Genomic DNA, 16,284 nt, shown 5'->3' on the forward strand with positions numbered 1-16,284 from the left:
GCTTTCAGAGTTTTATTCAGATCTTAATACAATGAAGATATCCTTTCTTTCCGTGAATCTATTTGTCGTGTTTATGTTTTCATACTCAAATATGTTGCTTGCTTCAACCAATATGTCTGAGTAATCTGCTTGTTAGGAATAGGGTTTCTCATTAGGGAATCCTATGATTTAGTAGATTGCCCCCTTTACTAGGTTATCTGTAGGATTCTTCATCTTTAATTATGCTTAATGCTAGATCTAGAGTAATTAACTAGATCTTGAATCCAGACAATAGATATGCCCGCCATAGGTATCTGTAGTTGGATCTATTATTTGATGAGTCTGGTTTATAGGTGTGTAATAAGAATCGGCCTATCTACTAAGATGAACAATTAAACTCGTTAAGAATGCATATTTAGGTTGATAGTTTCTCGGCTTCTCCGGTTATTATTAGCTATAAATATAGGGAGTTTCGCGGCACGCCCACCGGTTATTCCATAATTAGAGTTTGAGTTTAAGAATGGTTCGATAACAACCTAGTTTTCAATAGATCTACTAACCAATAGTTTCCTGAGAATACCATGTTCCTAGCTCTTTATTAAATCGTTCGCAACACAATCATCTTGCTGTTTTCTTACTTTTTTTTCTTACTATTTTACTCATACCTTGCTAGCTTAATCTCGACATTTAACTCACTGTTTGAACAAAAGAACTCCGTGAATTCGAACCTAAAATACTGCAATTGATCTCTTATTTGAGAGAGTAGTTCTAGGTAATTTGAACCATATCAAATTTGGCGCCGTTTCCGAAGTTCTTGGGAATCATCATTGAGTTTTGTTTAGAGATTTAGTCTAGTTTTTACTTCTATTTTGTTACTCACGCGTTTCTTGTTTTCTTCTTTTCTGTGTTTCAGGTGTATGCCTAGGCAAACAAGGAGTACAAAACAAAAGGAGCTTATCAACTTGTCTGTTATGGGCTTAGGAACACTTGAACGCACCAACCAAAAAACTTAGAAATTAGCAATGGCTAACAGAGTCAACAGAGCTGATGCAGAAGGAGTTTTGAGAGATGAGGATGGGCAAGCCTACAATGAGGCTGGTCAGAGATTGGGTGATCATGGACTCATCCTACCTGAGGATGTCGATGAGAATCAGGCGCGCCTCAACGCGCAAATAGCTGCTAGAGACGCAGCAGGGCTCGCTGTCGATCGACACAACAGAGGTGTCAATCGACACCATCGGGAGTAGAATGACGATGCAGATGGTGTCGAACGACACAACAGAGGTGTCGATCGACACCAACACCAGATTCCTGTAGCTATTCCTCCAGTTGCGGAACCACGTCGTACTCTTGGGGATTTCAACAGGCCTGACCTGTTCTATGCTAATCGATCAGCGATTGTACCCCAACCATTCCAGAGGAACGACTATGAGCTGAAGCTACTTTGCTTTAGTTGGCCAGCATCCTTTCCATGGCTTATCTCATGAACAGCCAATGGATCATATCGAGCGATTTGAAGACCTTGTTCTGAGCATCAAAGCTAATGGAGTCTCAGAGGACTACCTACTGTGCAAACTCTTCCCTTATTCACTTGTTGGGGAAGCAGCTTCTTGGCTGAAGCAACTTAACGCAGGTTCCCTCAAGACTTGGAGAAGCATCAAGATAGCCTTCTTAAACAATTTCTACGATGATGCTAAGTCTGAGGAGTTGAGAAACAAGTTGTCTACCTTCACACAAGGTCCAGCTGAAGCTTTCAAGGCTGATTAGGTTCGTTTCAAGGAGTACCAACGAGACTGCCCACATCATGGTTTCAGTGAGGTACAACTTCTAGGTACCTTCTTCAGAGGAGTTGATTGGAGATACCAGATGGCTCTAGATGCAGCGAGCAATGGTAACTTCAACACACGTTACCCAGCTGATGCTACAGCCATGATAGAGAATCTCGCTTGCAGCAACAGTACCAAGACTGCTGATTTTGAGAGGAAGAAGATTTCTGGAGCTATTTCAGGCAATCTTATGGCAGATGTGAATGCTAAGTTTGATTCGGTTCATAACTTGCTCACAGGGAAGAAGCATGTCTACTTTGCAGCGAGGAATAGACTATTGAGCCTGAGCCTGAGTCAGAGGAAGGAGTCTTCTACATAGATGGTCAGGGATACAGGAAGTTTGGGCAGCCACAAGGCAACTTCAGTGGCAACAGGTTTACAGGGAACCAGGGTTCCTCCAACTACACTCCAAAGCCTGCTTTCCAGAAGACCTTTCCTCAAAGCCTGCTTTCCAGAAGACCTTTCCTCAAAGCAGCTTTCAGAGGACCTATGGTAATTCAGCTTACCATGCCCCCTCTCCACCCTCAGCAGAGACAAAAATGGAATCGATGCTTGAGTAGATTCTGGAGAGCCAAACAAAGCTTGTTGTGCAGTTTACTGGCAAGTTTGATGCTGTCTACACAGATCTTAATGGGAAGATCGACAATCTGAGCTCTCACTTGAAGAAGCTGGATGTACATGTGGCTCAAACTACACAATCTATCAATAGACAAGAGGGCTTTCTTCCAGGTAATCCTGATGCAAACCCAAGGAAGAGCTGTAATGCCATCTTGATTAGAGAAGGAGATGATGTGTGGGACGAATTAGACACTGAAGACGAGTTGGAGCTCGCAGTTGCAGAGATGGTGTCGACCGACACCCTCCAGTGTCGATCGACACCATACGGACTCTTTTCTTAGAGACGACTCAATACGACGGTGTCGATCGATACCCATCCAGTGTCGATCTACACTGGATCCGGACTGCACCTTGTGAGGTGCAAATACTTATGCATCCCGAGTCTGTTTACACTCCTCATGTCCCTTATTCGAGGAAGCGTCGTTCTAAGCAGGAGATTCATGCCGCTAAGTGCACAACCATAATGGAGAAGATCCTCCATAATCTTCCTAAGGATGCTTCTGAGACATCTTCTGCTTCACTCAACAAGTATGTCAAGCGTCTAGTTGACAATGGAATTAGCTCAGATGAAGCTAAGCTGCTTACCAAAGACATCAGTGCAATCATGCTGCCTAAGGCCAAGAAGGAGTAGGCACAGAGAGTAGACATAGCTGAGTACATCTGCACCATTACTCCTGGTCAAACTACTTAGAAGCTTCCAGATCCAGGTAGCTTTGTTCTTAATTGCTCTATCTCCACAAGCAGATTCAGCCGCTCTTTGTGTGATCTAGGATCAAGCAACAACATCATGCCTAAGTTTGTTGCTGAGAGCCTAGGCATGACTCATTACAGGCCGACTCGCATCACTCTTCTCTTCGCGGATCTTTCCAAGCGAATCCCTGAAGGAATCCTTGAAGATGTTCCTGTTAAGGTTGGTAACTCTATTATCCCTGCTGATTTTGTGGTCCTGGATTATGAGAAGGAACCCAAGGATCCTCTTATCCTAGGGAGAGCATTCCTAGCTACAGCTGGTGCTAGGTTTGATGTGAAGAGAGGGAGAATCTCTGTCAAGGTTTGTGATTTGGAGATGGAGTTTGGCATGGATGGTTCAGAGCTTACTAAGCCTATCACTTGCATTGCTTCCAGCACAGACACACCTCCTCAGACTGCTCAGAATCCCACCACAGAATCACACACAACGCTCCCATTCGCTCAGCTCGCAAATGAGAGTTGTAGAGCAACGGTGTCGATCGACACCACTACCTCTGTCGATCGACACCCACGGGTTTCACAGACAGATGATTCTGCACATTCTCTTTAGCCCACACCACTTGAGGACCGTTGTGATAAGTTCTCTTCTATCTCCTCTCCTGCTTTACCTTTGATTAATTCTTTAGATTATTCGAAGAATGCTTCACAAGATAACAAGCCTAGAGTTCCTCGAAAGCTTGTTTCTCCTGTTGTTCTTGCAGGTGACGAGAAGAGTGTCGATCGACACCTACAACTGCCCCAACCAGATCCGTTTACACACCGCCTTGGAAGGCGAGGAGGCAGCAACAATCCTCCACCACTCCACCCACATCCTGAACTCCGCCAAGTCGAGTTATTGACTCAAAACAAGCGCTTAGTGGGAGGCAACCCACTGGTTTGATCTTTCTCTTCCCTTTCTTTTATTTTCTTTTATTTTTGATTTATTTTTCCCGCTTTCTCTAGATTACAGTGTCATTTAAGTCTTGGGGGGGGGGGGTTTATTTCTCTTGATCATGATCTATATTTCTCTTCTTTATTGCTTCATTGATGAGTGCTGCAGGTTCGAGTCAATCCGACTATTGGAAAATCTAGATGGCAAACCAACAGACTTGAGGATATCCTAGTTTCCAACTCAACCACTAAGGTTGGAGCTAATCTCACTGCTGTTCCTTTTACCTCCTCAAACAGTTAGTATTCATAGATCTTAACTCCTTGTTCATACCTGATATTGAGACCAATGTGATAAAAAGAATATGTTCCTCTCACCTTATAAAAAGAAAAAATATAATGAGAGATTGAGACGAACTTTCAAATAGTGTATAGGGGTAGGAATGTTTCCTATGACCCCATTATTATACATTATTTGGAATGATCAATTACAAAGGTTGGAAAAATGCCGAGGGTGTCGATCCAGTATGCAAGTTCCCCTTTGTTTACTCTCTAAAAAGAATAAGTCTGGGGGAGAGAAAGAACACCGAAAAAGAAAAAAAATATATAGAAAGAATGGTCAATTTATCATGGTATAGTACATGAATGATTCTAGAAGGATCTTGAATGTTGTCTTGTTTGATGAGACCCAGCGATGAAAGCCTGGTGGATATAGTTGTGGAACTTAGGTATGGAATCTAGAATGTTGTGTAAGCTTGTAGAGAAGTACATGTTGGTTAGGATTTGATTAGACTTGTTAGGCATATGGACTTAGTTTGAATGATCATGGCAATAGGTTAGAGAATGTTGGGAGTTCATTTGTTTTCAAAACCACTTCCACGGGTTCGGCTTTTGTGTTTTGCTTGATGGCAAGCAATAGCTAAGTCTGGGGGGAGTTGATATAATCCGATTTTCACTGATTTTATCTATGTTTTAGGTATAGGATTTTGAGTCTTTATGTTATTTCTCGAGTCTTTTTAGTGTCTTTTCAGGTACTCTATGCAGTGGAACAAAAATGGAGATAATGAGACATTTTGGAGCAAGAGCTAGAGGAAAGGAAGCTAAGGACGAATTTGGATTCAGGAATTAGCGAGGAGTGTCGATCGACACACTCTTGGTGTCGATCGACACCAGTGTCGGCCCAGCAAAAGTCCTAGACGCTTTCGAGTTTACAGTAGAGGAAATTTGCCTCAGAAGACTTCTCTATTTGCATTATTAGTCCCTGGACGTTTTTAGGGTCTTTATATTGTTTTTAGACCTAGTTTTCTTATTATCAAGTCTTTCATCCAGTTTTCATTATCAAGTTTTCTACAAAACCCTGTTACGAAGATACATAAGCTATTCATCGATTGCTTTCAGAGTTTTATTCAGATCTTAATACAGTGAAGAGATCCTTTCTTTCCTTAAATCTATTTGTTGTGTTTATGTTTTCATACTCAATATGTTGCTTGCTTCAGCCAATATGTCTGAGTAATCTACTTGTTAGGAATAGGGTTTCTCATGAAGGATTCATATGGTTTAGTAGATTGCCCCCTTTGCTAGGTTATCTGTAAGATTCTTCATCTTTAATTATGCTTAATGCTAGATCTAGAGTAATTAACTAGATCTTGAATCCAGACAATAGATATGCCCGCCATAGGTATCTGTAGTTGGATCTACTATTTGATGAGTCTAGTTTATAAGTGTGTAATAAGAATCGGCCTATCTACTAAGATGAAGAATTGAACTCGTTAAGAATGCATATTTAGATTGATAGTTTCTCGGCTTCTCCGGTTATTATTAGCTATAGATATAGGGAGTTTCACGACAAGCCCACCGGTTATTCCATAATTAGAGTTTGAGTTTAAGAATGGTTCGATAACAACCTAGCTTTCATTAGATCTACTAACCAATAGTTTTCTGAGAATACCCTGTTCCTAGCTCTTTATTAAATCGTTCGCAACACAATCATCTTGCTGTTTACTTACTTTGTTTTCTTACTATTTTACTCATACTCTGCTAGCTTAATCTCGACATTTAACTCACTGTTTGAACAAAAGAACTCCGTGAATTCGATCCTTAAATACTGCAATTGATCTCTTATTTGAGAGAGTAGTTCTAGGTAATTTGAACCATATCACAAGGCAATAGGCTAGAGAATATTGGGAGTTCTTGCGTTTTCAAACCTCTTCCACGGGTTCGACTTTTTTGTTTTGCTTGAGGGCAAGCAAAAGCTAAGTCTGGGGAGTGGATATACCTCTATATTTTGTCTGCTTTTAGTTATGATTTAGGTATATGTTTAGAGTCTATTTGTTATTTGTAAAGTCTTTTATAGTATTTTTCAGGTTTTTACATGTTTTAGATGCATTTGGAGATAATGGAGCATTCTGGAGGAAAACAGAGAACTTATGTTGCAGAAGAAATCCGGAGACCAAATATCGCGTAGGTATCGAGCGACACCAATACCTGACGGTAATTTAAAAACCCATTTTATTGAAATTATGAAGATTTTGCATATTCGGCCTAGAACTTTCTCTTATTTTTAAAGAAGGTCCAGCACATTTTAGAAACATATACATAGATTTTAAGGTCATTGTTTAGACCTAACACTTATTATCTCTTTTGTTCTTGGGAGCAAAACCCTATGAAGACTCGCTTTAGAGAAGATATTTTTTAACTCTAATTTCTTATTATATTCATTATTGATTTCTATTATAATCTTCTTGTTTGCTTCATTCATCATGTCTGAGTAGTTCTGGTTAGGTTTAGTAGATCGTCACCTACTACGTTATCTGTAGGATTCTTTATCTTTGATTATTCTTAATGCTAGTTTTAGATTGGCCACCTAAAACTTGATCTTAAATAATAGGTATACCCATCATAGGTATCTATTACCAGAACTACTATTTGATGAGCTAGATTTATAGGTGTGTAATAAGAATCAGCCTATCTACTTAGGTGAACTTATTGAACTCGTTTAGCATGCATGTCTTAAGATAGGGATTCACCTGCACATCAATGGGGATCTTTAGCTCTAGGCATAGTGAGTAGCACGACACATCACCGGTTATTCTATTATTAGGGTTTGAGTTTAAGAATGGTTCGATCAAATCATAGCTATTACTAGATCTACTAATCATCTGTTTCCTGAGAATACCCTAAGCCTGATGCTTTTATTATCTTATTTTACATTCTCATAATCTTCTATTTGCTTGTTTTCTATTATTTTATTTTCTTTACTATTTTACTTAGCTTAATTCGATAGCCATTAGTCTATTGTGTGATCCGATAACTTTTGGAATTTGATCCCTAAGTGTTGCAACTAACCTCTTTATTTGAGAGAATGGTCTTAGGATTAATTTGACCTACATCAATTACTTAGGGAGTAAGACAAAAAATTGAAAACTTTTAAAGATTACTTGGAGAACAAGATAAAACATTTTTGAAAACATTTCGTAAGGTTTCTGAACTTGAAGAATCTTTGGGAAAAATATACAGATTGGTAAAATTCTTGCGAGTTCTTTATCATCTTCTCGCGCATTACCCACAAATCATCAGGAATAGTGATGCAAAATTGTTCAAGTTTATCAAACTAGTGAACACAGAAAATGCCAAGAGTGTCTTCCATGCTTCTTTTCTATAGCAGGTCGAGTAAGCAGCATATCTTATGGGAAGCTCGGTCGGTTGGATCCATTCATCTTGATGGTATGCACAAAGAGGTTTCTCTGCAGTTGCAATAAGGTATTTCTCGTCATCTTCAGCACCAATCATCTGAAAAAAACTATTAACTTATGAAGGTTTTAGTGTAAGTAAGAAAAACAAATTCGCAATGGTGAGAAACCTTGTAGAGTTCTTCATCAAACTATGACAATTGTGTGCTTGGCCATGACCTCCTTCCTCATGAGACAGTTAGGTTGTATAGTTGTAAATCTTTTTTTCTTCTAGGATACTACATAATAACTAGCTTAAGGGCCAGCCCCTTTCCTTTTAGGAAAAAGCCTCTTTCTCCGTTATTAAGTTTATGATTGTATAAATTGATGGTATTTTAAATTTTTTCTATTTTGTTTTCACAAAGGATGGTATTTATTTATAATGACAGCTTCCAACTATACATAAACACTAGAGATTGACCTACGGTGTACCACGAATTGATATTTTTATTAGAAAGTTAAAGATTTTACTTTAATTAATATCATTTATATATATATATATATAACATATAAAGAGGTATATCACATGCCTATATTTTTATATAAAAAATGAATTTTGTCTTTCAGATGATTTATAGACATATGCTATTGTTTTTATGTATTATACACTTGGGATAATTTTTATAACTAAACAATTTAAAATTGTAAGTTGTATTTGTTGTAATAATATTGTTAGTTTTGTTTAGTTTTTAAAATTGTATGATTAAATTTTGATTGTTAATTCTAGGATTTCGCCCATAGTATACATCATCTCGTATTAATATCGACTCAAACCCGTCCAACCATATAACCCCGTCACATGAAATTAAACATCATTTTGTCATTTTTCATAAGTTTAACTATTTATAATATTTTAAATTCAAAAAAAATTTAATATCGATCCAAACTTTATATTTGTATTTTGATTGTTATATCTAAGATTTCAACTGTAGTATACCGTCCTGTATTAATATATTTTTAAATATTTATAATATTAAAACTACTTATAAAGTTCAAATATTTATATTATTTAAAACTTCATAACAGTTTTAAAATTATAAATATTTAAAACATTTTATAAAATATAACTTTTTAAAAGTTTTAAAATTTAATATTTAACTTTTAATAAAGTTGAAATATTTTATAATATTTTAAAATTTCGAAAGATTCAATTTTTAGAAAGAAAAAATCAGATTAAATCGGATAACATTTTAAATTTTGCATGCTTGATAAATCAAGTTTCAAGCTCATTTGTATCCAAAATTATTTTTGTTCTTTTTATAGTAAGGCTCTAAAGATTGCCCAATTTCTTAAGGAATGTGGGACCTTTTACATTTTTTTTTTTCATTGATTGAGTAATATATGTCTGTTTTCCAAATTTTGAATTACATCATATGCGAAAATATAATATTTTACTAACAATATGTATTTTATATAAAATCAAATAAATTAGATATAAGAACAAACAAAAGTGAAAAAAAATTATATATTTATATTTAATATAGATAGAGAAATTTTAGAAAATTAGTAATTAATTGAATGTACATCAATAAAGATAAGATTTAGTTAAGGATATTTTTAGACAAATATATTTTTTTAGATAGATTTTGTAGGGACTAAATATGTAATAGATGAAAGAATTATTTCAAATATTTAAAGACTAACGAATTGTAAGTTCTTACGAATAGAATATTTGGTTGAGATATAATTTATAAGGGTTTAAATATTAATAGTAAATAGTAAAAAGATTTTTGGTCAAAACTCTTACCAAAAATGTATATGTAGATTATAAGACAGTGCATATGACTTTCAACAAAGCCCAAATAAAAAGGTACAAGAAGAGTTATAGATTAAGAACGTGTCCGATCGATTGGGATAAGTTGAGGACACATGTTACTTCCACAACCTTCACAACATGCAAGAGATTCCAATCCGGTGAATCAGAAACGTCGTCGGAACAAAAATCAGGAATGAATCTTCTTTTTTCTTCACCGATGATGACAATAAATGGTTATACTAGTCTCATCCTCATGATAGTAAAAAAAATAGATTGAATTAATCAAAACCTTGATGATCCACGTGAATCTCTGAAATTTTCTAAAAGCAAACAATCTAATTTTGCGAAGAAAACAAGCTTTAAACAAATCTTAAGACTCCACTAAACCAAAACTATCTTAAATCCAACATATCCAACACTTTTAATTGGAAATGAAAATCCCACATAGTCGGAAAACTACTAGATTCAAAAGCAAAAACCAACAATAAAACATATCAAGGCAAAGGAAAATAGATATGACAAAGAAAAATTCTCCCGATCTAACAATCTCGTAAGCCACAAATCTTCTTTATCGAGTTTTTGAGATAAGAAAAATAAATGGTAAATGAAAAGCTATGTCAATGGCAAGGACACATCAACGAAAAAACCATATCGACGGCAAGAACACTACAACAAAAAAGCCATGTTGACAGCAGAACTTACGGCAATACCAGATCTGGCATATGAACTCTATTTGTGAAAATATTAGAGAGAGAAGAAAGAGAAAGTTTTTTTTGGTTTGGTATGTTTCTATTTTAGTTTATGTTAAATATATATATATATGTATATATATAACTTGCTATTTTATTTAAAAAATGATTCTATACATAATATGATTCTAGAATACTATGTATTTTTAATCCTTTTAAAATATATAATAACATAATGATATATATGAAATATATATTCAACTTTAATAATTGGGAAAACTAACACTAGTGCCACAATTTCCCAAATTATTTTTGTTTCTATCACTTCTTCTTTCCATTACCACTTCTACCACATTAGTTGTGTGTTAAGACAAGATTATCCTTCCTTTTATGGATGTAAAATTCGGGGACACGAATCCACAATTTCATCTCATTTCTACATGTTCTTTTAACTAATTTTTGTCTTCCAATTTTAATTCATTGTCCTTTGATTTTAGAACTCCCAAATTTTAACTACCCTCTTTGCATCTTGTTTGATGTTTATATTTTGTTTGAGTATTGTCATCGAATAGGGTTTATTATAATCATTCACCAATTTCTTAGTTTGTCCCTTCTCTTTTGGTCTCTAGATATATATTTTAACTGATACAAACCATTCAAAGAAACAATGTTGTAGGAATAGAAAGGAAGTATGAGATGTGGTAGAAATAAGAGTATCTTATCAAAATTGGCACATTTTGGTGATGATATTCGGATTTAGGCATGTTGCCAAGTTGGAGTCAAATAAATAAAGAAACATGATTGTTCATGACGATGTGAACCCGACGTAACAAGAGGCAGGATGTTATGATGACGTCACTAGTATTAGATAAAAAAAAATAGGTTTAAGTAAGATATTTTGTAGGTTTTATACATGAGCGGGAAAATGAAATAGTAAGACACGAGAATTAATGTCAAATATGTGGACAAAAAGATAGCCATGCAGAATGATTTGGTTTACCTAGGGTTTGTGGGTTAAATTAAATAAGAGAGATAAGACGCAAGTAAAAGTGAAAAAGTCATCTGGATTCGAAAATCACGACAGTGAATAAGAACAAAGTATTTCATGTGCAAAGAAGAAAGATCAAAGTAAGAAACTGGTACGTGGTTAGGGTTTATTGCAATGTGAATGCTTTTCAAGTTTAATATAGGCTAACTAATGTATAGTTGTGTTGTGTAGTTGTGTTGTGTAGTAGTAACAAGATCCTGAATCGTTTTGTATGGGTTGTATTTTTGCAATGTTAACGTAGATAACGAACTGCTTCATGTCTGAAAAAGATGTGACTGTAGGTTAACTGAATATATGAAAGAAGACAAAAAGTGCGATTTTTTTAAGGTTTCTGTGCTATCTATTTTAGATATATCTGAACAAATCTGTGAAAGTAGGTATAGGTGTTGTAATAAATTTTAGTTGGAGACATGTACAAAACGTGGGTGAAAGCATAGTATGCTTGCATTAATTGTATTGACAGGTACTTGGAACAGGGGTAACTCGTGGAGAACATTGTTTTTAAATTTTGTTTTCGAATTATGAATCATAAAGTTTGGTTTTATTTTGACTTACAGGTGATGGCGAATGTAGTTCTCGTTTTAGGAGGGGACTGGGAGTGTTGAGATGAGGGCAGTTGGGATTTCGTTAATGCAAAAAACTGTATGTGCAAGTGCATTGCCATTGGAGACGATATGACATAGAACAAGTTGAAAGCTCAGAAGATTTTGAGTCCCTAGGGACAAAAGTTGTAAGCCGAATGTCATATTGGGTGCCTACAGAATTGTATATCTTTACTTCTGCAAGGACGCCTCCGGTTTTGATGCATAACAACGCAGGACTGCGAACTTTCTTAACGTTGCGAGCAACATATCCGGGTCTAAATCTGTTGGTGGCCCTTGAGCCTGTGTGGGAGACAGATTGTATAACACTTGGTGAAATATTAATAAGGTTAGAGGAAGGAATGATTAGGCTTGCAGATGGTACCCCTTTGCTCAACACAGAGGGAAATGAGGATGAAGTAACCGAGGAAGCAACAAAAAAAAATATTCATGGAGGTGAACAAGATCGGGGGAGAGGCAATCAACAAATGCAACGTCAATCAGAGTTCCCAATGACCATTCTAGACAATGGCAGTCTTGGGACGACGATAAATAACGGTCGGGAAGTAAAGTTTACTGTTGCTGCAACAGAAAATGAAATTTTGAGCAACCGAAATGCTCTGTCAAGAACAATGCAGGCTGGAGTAGATGAAGAAGGTGGGGGGATTGATCTCAATTCACTATATGATGTAGAGGTTGTAGCACATGTTGAAATGTTAGAAGCACAAGCTAAAGAGCTACAAGCAAGGCGTATGAGCAAAGGAATGAGAAAATGGTGTATGCTCTTAATGAAGATGGAGAGTCTGTGGATAGTGAAGAATGGGAGCCATATGATACGAATGAGGAAGAAGAGTATGATTACAATTTTTGGGACGATCTGATCCATAAAGAGCAAGCCACCACAATAGGAGCAGAAAATTTGGAGATGGGGGAATCATCAAACCCGGTTAGATCATTTCCTGATCCATCCAGCGGTTATGATAGAGTTGTATCTGCAGTTGTAGGTTTGGCAGGGTTAAGTAATGAAGATCATTTTAGCTTGGAGGCAGAAGAAAGTGTCAGGACTGAAATGAAAAAGACATAAACAAGTGTACCAACTGATAGGGTGGAGGTGACGCAGGTTGGAAATATTGGTTGCAGGATTACAGAGGAGGCTGTTGAAGAGAACTGTTCTAGTGAGCAGGCAGCATGCAGAGGGAGCGATGAGGTTGCTGAGGGTATCGTCGCTGGTGATCTGTGTGCAACTAGAGGAACAGAAGAGGAAGAGCCCATTCAAACTACACTTGCAACTATGTATGCTGAAATAATTCAAGCTTAGATAGTCCCAGCACACGACTGTGCACCATGTTTTGGGGACGAGTTCTTACAAACGCATGATATGCAAGATGGCGTGTTTGACTCAGCCAACGATGCAATTTTCATTGGGAGGATATTCAGAAACAAGGCAGAAATGCAAACTGCACTTGCAATCTATGCAATTAAGAGGTTCTTTAACTTCAAACAAACAAGGTCTGGTAAACAACGCCTAATTGTTAGATGTGTGGGTCCGCACTTTGGGTGGCGTGTATATGATCACATAGTCGGTGGGACATCAGATTCCATGGAAGTGAAGACAGACAAATTAACACACACACATGTGATGTTTCAACCAGGGCAGAGTATGGGAAAAAACTTCATGTAAGGTTATTGCTTCAGTTCTCCATTCAAGATTTACTAATGAAAAGCTAGGTCCAAGGGCTGTTGACATATTACCAGTATTGTGTTAGATGATCTCCGGGTGTCTATAACATATATGAAAGCATGCCATGCCAAGGAGAAATCTGTTGCGGCAACAAGAGGAAGCGCTGAAGGAAGCTACAAGCTGTTGATGGCATACATAGAGAAGTTGAAGGAAACAAATCTTGGGACGGTGTGTAATGTTCTTACAACAAAAGCAGGCAAAGAGAAATGTAAGTTCAAGTTCTTGTTCCTAGCGCTTGGAGCATGTATCCATGCAGTTCAGTTTTCTAGCCCCAGTGGGAGTAGTGACTAGCCTTATAGGTCGCAGTTCATGCGGAAAGTTGTGGTCATATACGCCACAACAGTAAAGGGGAAGTATAGAGCAGTCATGATGACTGCTAGCTGCTAGGATGGGAAGTTCCAGATAATGCATGTAGCATTCGGGGTTATGGATAGTGAGAACGATGTGTCATGGACATGGTTTTTCAACCAACTCTTCTCCATTCTTCCACATTCTCATGACTTGGTTTTTGTTTCTTACAGACATAACTCCATCCACTCTGCATTACGAACAGTCTACCCTCTAGCTAAGCACGGTGCGTGTGCTGTGCATCTGTATCAAAATTTTAAGAGCAGATTCAGGAGACAGAAAGGCATGCCATATCTAGTGTCTAAGGCAGCGTATGCGTACACAGTAGCAGAGTTCAGATAGCGATTTGATGAAATCGATATGAATACCTTGTTGGCCAACGAGGTATTCAACATGTACTCGCTGAGATCAACATCGGTCAAGACCTCCTTCGAGAATGCAATATTTTTTGTTTGTTTTGAAGCAGATATGAATGGCCCAAGAAACCGGAACCCTTCAGTAGAGACACGACGAATAATGTCAACAACAAGATCTTTTACAATATGAACCATTGCAGTGTTTTGGTGAAGGTGGTTATTTTTTTAATGTGAAATTATGTTAAGGGTTTTTTGGGTTATAAATAAGGAAGTGAATTTATTACTGGTAGGTGAAACACGGGCTTATTTGGAGGGGAGACACGCTTCTGGTTTCATCCATAAATATGTTAAAAAAAATAATGCCTCATGCTTCACCATATAGAAGAAGATATTCTTTGTCATCACATCCCAAATTCCTCTACATTAAATTGTTTAATTAACTAATGTTAAAAGTTTGCCTTCAAGAAATATTTGGGTGTGAGACATGAATGGATTGGGGTAGTAGATGGAGTTATATGTCAGCTTAGTGTGTAAGGTCATGGATAGTAAATGAAAGTTGGATTTGATAGATATGGTTAGGGAGACATGAGCGGATGTAGGAGTAAAAGTGGGTAAGGAGGATAAACATAGGAATTCTATAAAAAGCAACGATTTATTGATGCAGAGAAGCTTTGCAAAAATTATAAAATGTTATATATACCAGCAAGGATTCGGAGTGATATTGTTCAGAGGGTAGGGAGACAAGGGTTCCGAGAGTTGTCATCCTTCATTGCAGTCGGACCAGATGGGAGGGACTATGTTTACAAGATGAGGTTTTGGAAGAAGTGGAATAGGATGAGTTCATATTTGTGAGTTCACTTGCAAATGAAGGTTTCATATACAAGCCATTTTTAATGAGATGCTTGGAAGCGAAAAACCCTACAGCTCAGTACGTGGAGGGTTTAAGACTGGCAGTGAAGAATGGCCCTTCTACAGAAAGTTTGGAGCTAATGAGAGTTGCAGAGGAATACGTGGTCTATGATATGTTTGCGTATGGAATATTTTCTATATGTGCTAGGAGTTATGAAGAGGACATTGAGTCGTTGTGTACTTTCAGTAACCGACTTGGATGGTTAGAGTCCATTGTGGACAAAGGGGAGACGGTGATGGCTCAAATTACAGATATAGAACCACCAATGACCGGAAGCTATAATGCAACTTATAGGTTTCCCCAAGCAGATGTGCCTAATTGTGTCTACTTTGCATGCACACTAGAAGATGTTTGTTTTGATTGAGTAAACTATTGGTACTCCCGCAAGGTGCTTTACATGTACTAAGAAAAGAAGAGCAAGACTGTAGTAATTGGAGAATGGTTGGTAAGAAAATCATTTAACTTATATCTAAATCTGATTGTGAAGATGAGTTATGTTTTACTTATTGTAACATTATGGTCTGGTTTTTCTTATTGTAAGATAATGTTGATGCTTTTGTAACAATATTGTCACTTTTTCTGCTTGTAAGCTTAGTTTGATGTTTTTGTAAGAAAAAACATATGTTCTGTCCTGTGAAATATTAAAAAAAAAAAGTTGTACAATGTACTTGCTTATTCGAGGATCACTATACCCTATGTATGTGACTCAGAAAACCTTAAAAACCAATTTGTCAACCTTGTAAACAGCCTAAGTAATTTAACAAATTAAAAGGAAGAAGCAAAACTAAACTCTAGAGTATGGATTACTAAACCCAAGTAGAACGATATCAAAAGAATAGCAAAACGATAAACAGTTGGTTATTGAAAACGATGTGGAAGGATGTCCTTTCTGATGATGGTTGCAACACTAAACCCTAGGTTTGGGACCATGGAACCCAAATATTATGAATATTAAACGCTTTCGGTAATACAACAAAGTGTATATTCATTACTCAGGCATGTAGAACTCCCAATTGTAAACATAAGCAGAGACATTTCATTATGGATTAAGTACTATATTACAAGGTAGAAGATAAGCAACAAACTA

At 36.8% G+C, this 16,284-nt stretch overlaps 3 pseudogenes across 3 annotated transcripts; 2 read left to right on the top strand and 1 right to left on the bottom strand.

The window, feature by feature from the left end:
• Positions 1 to 1,001: 1,001 nt before the first annotated feature.
• Positions 1,002 to 4,351, top strand: AT1G36210 (annotated as a pseudogene; the record flags this gene model as incomplete). Its single annotated transcript has 1 exon — positions 1,002 to 4,351.
• A 3,192-nt stretch (positions 4,352 to 7,543) lies between these two features.
• On the bottom strand, positions 7,544 to 8,067 carry AT1G36220 (annotated as a pseudogene). Its single transcript has one exon.
• A 5,060-nt stretch (positions 8,068 to 13,127) lies between these two features.
• Positions 13,128 to 14,418, top strand: AT1G36225 (annotated as a pseudogene; the record flags this gene model as incomplete). The annotated part of the gene is made up of 1 exon: positions 13,128 to 14,418.
• Positions 14,419 to 16,284: the final 1,866 nt, after the last annotated feature.

The sequence above is a fragment of the Arabidopsis thaliana genome (genome assembly GCF_000001735.4).
Source record: "Arabidopsis thaliana chromosome 1 sequence".
NCBI classification, from domain to species: domain Eukaryota; kingdom Viridiplantae; phylum Streptophyta; class Magnoliopsida; order Brassicales; family Brassicaceae; genus Arabidopsis; species Arabidopsis thaliana.